General features: G+C 48.6%; 1 pseudogene; it reads right to left on the bottom strand.

Annotated features, from left to right (window-relative positions):
- Positions 1-173: 173 nt before the first annotated feature.
- Positions 174-1,509, bottom strand: LOC102470823 (aurora kinase A pseudogene; annotated as a pseudogene).
- Between the last annotated feature and the right edge of the window lie 491 nt (positions 1,510-2,000).

Below are 2,000 nucleotides of genomic sequence, written 5' to 3'. Positions count from 1 at the left end.
GCCAGGCTTGTCTCCAGCAATGTCCCCTTGCCTGGCACAGGCTGTGGAGGCAGCTACAGTCAAACCTGGCCTCCCCATCAAGACGCCAGTTTCCCTTCAGTGTCCTGTTCATCGACATGGAGCTCCAAGGAGGGAGGAAGAGATGCAGCCTGCCCAGTAAGACGAGCCCCACTGCGAGGCGCGCTCTAGATGAAAGGCCCGTGGTCAACAGCAAAACGGATCTCGGTAGCGTGTTCCTGACAGATTACACAGCAGCCCTGGCTCCGGGATTCCTCCCAGGCATGATTCCTAATTAAGACTGTTTGCTGGTTGATTCTTTGCCTTTTTGGCAATTTGGTTTTGATGAATTGGCTGTGATCCAGGGGTGTTCGAGAACTTCTCTGAGAGTTGGCCTCTGGCTGGGATTGTGCCTTAAGAGTCTGGAAATGGGGACCAGCAGTTGGCGTAATTGACAAAATCAGGGAAGGTATACTCAACCCTTGATATTCTCTTGTAGGTCTCCTGGTATGTGTTTGTCTCAAAAGGAGGCTTTCCAACCGGAAATTCATAGCAAAGGACTCCAAGACTCCAGAGATCCATCTTCTCATCATGCATCCGGCCTTCAATCATCTCAGGGGGCAGGTAGTCCAGGGTGCCACAGAGGGTGCTTCTCCTGGAAGATGGCGCGTGCACTGACCATCCAAAATCTGTGATCTTAAGTTCTCCTGTCGATCCCAGAAGCAGGTTCTCTGGCTTACTGTCTCTATGAATAACTCTCTTTGAATGACAGTAAGACAGGGCATTTGCCAACTCTGTGATATAAATCGCAGTTCTCTGCTCGTCAAACTTGGAGTGTTTCTGTAGTTCTCTATAGACCGTCCCGAGTGGTGCATATTTCAGAATCAGGTGAACTCTGGTGGCATCGTGGAAATAACCATAGAGCCTAAGGATATTAGGATGCCGAAGGTGGGACTGTATTTCCACCTCCCTCTGGAGCTGGTGCTCCACCCCGGCTTTCTCCAGCTGGGCCTTGAACAACACCTTCAGAGCCAGGATAAACTTGCTTTGTCTTTCTCTTGCCAAATAGACATTACCAAACTTTCCTTTACCAAGCGGACGGCCGATTTCAAAATTTTCCAAAGACCACTGCCTCTTTTTTGAGTCTTCATTTTTCTGTTTCGATTCCACTTCCTTTTCGGCATTATTTCCAGGTTTTGATGGCTGGGGCTGCTCGCTCTTTGGTGTGTTGCTAGGTGGCTTGGAGACAGGACGGGGAACACTGGTTGCTGGTAATTGCTTCTGCTTTTGATTGAGATTCTGAACAGGTTTATGATTGGAGACCAGCTTCAGCCTAGGAACACGCTGGGAGGAGTTTGAAGGACACAGGACTCGCTGAGCCTGGCGGCTACTTGGAGGTAATGGATTCTGAGAAGGAAACTGCTGAGCCACCGGGACACATTTTGGACCATCCCCAAGGGGTACTGTAGCTTTAATAGGTCCCAGAATGCAATTCTCTTTAGACCTGTCCATGATTCCCATTGGCTCCCGCCACAGACCCACAGCTGCAGAGTCCAGCCAAGAGCTCCCATATATCTTCTTTAAAGAGTATCTGCTCAGGAACCAGCAGTTAAGGTAATGGCTATGTCACTGGACTCCCATGTAGTCGACCACGGTTCGCGTCCCGGACCCGGTGGCTTAAACTCTTGCTGGGTGCGTAATGCGTGCATACCCAAGATCCTGAGAGGAGAACAGAGAAGGGATTGTGGCATGGCCATCCCCCCTGGGGGGTGATTTCTCACTTTCTGTCTCTCTGTCTCTCTCCATCTGTCTGATAAGCACTCACGCCCTCTAACAAAAACCTCCAAAAAAAAAAAAGTGTCTGCTTAGATCATTTACCCATCTTATAATTGTATTGACCTTTTTTGCTTTATTTTTTTGTAAGTTGCTTGAGTTACCTGTTTATTCTAGATATCAGTACCTTATCAGAAGCACAGTTTGGAAATATTTTCTCCCATTCTGTA

This window comes from Tupaia chinensis, unplaced genomic scaffold, assembly GCF_000334495.1.
Source record: "Tupaia chinensis unplaced genomic scaffold, TupChi_1.0 Scaffold143719_1, whole genome shotgun sequence".
In the NCBI taxonomy this organism is placed as follows: Eukaryota; Metazoa; Chordata; class Mammalia; order Scandentia; family Tupaiidae; genus Tupaia; species Tupaia belangeri.
The sequence above is the reverse complement of the archived record's forward strand: the minus strand, read 5'-3'. Positions and strand labels throughout refer to the sequence as shown.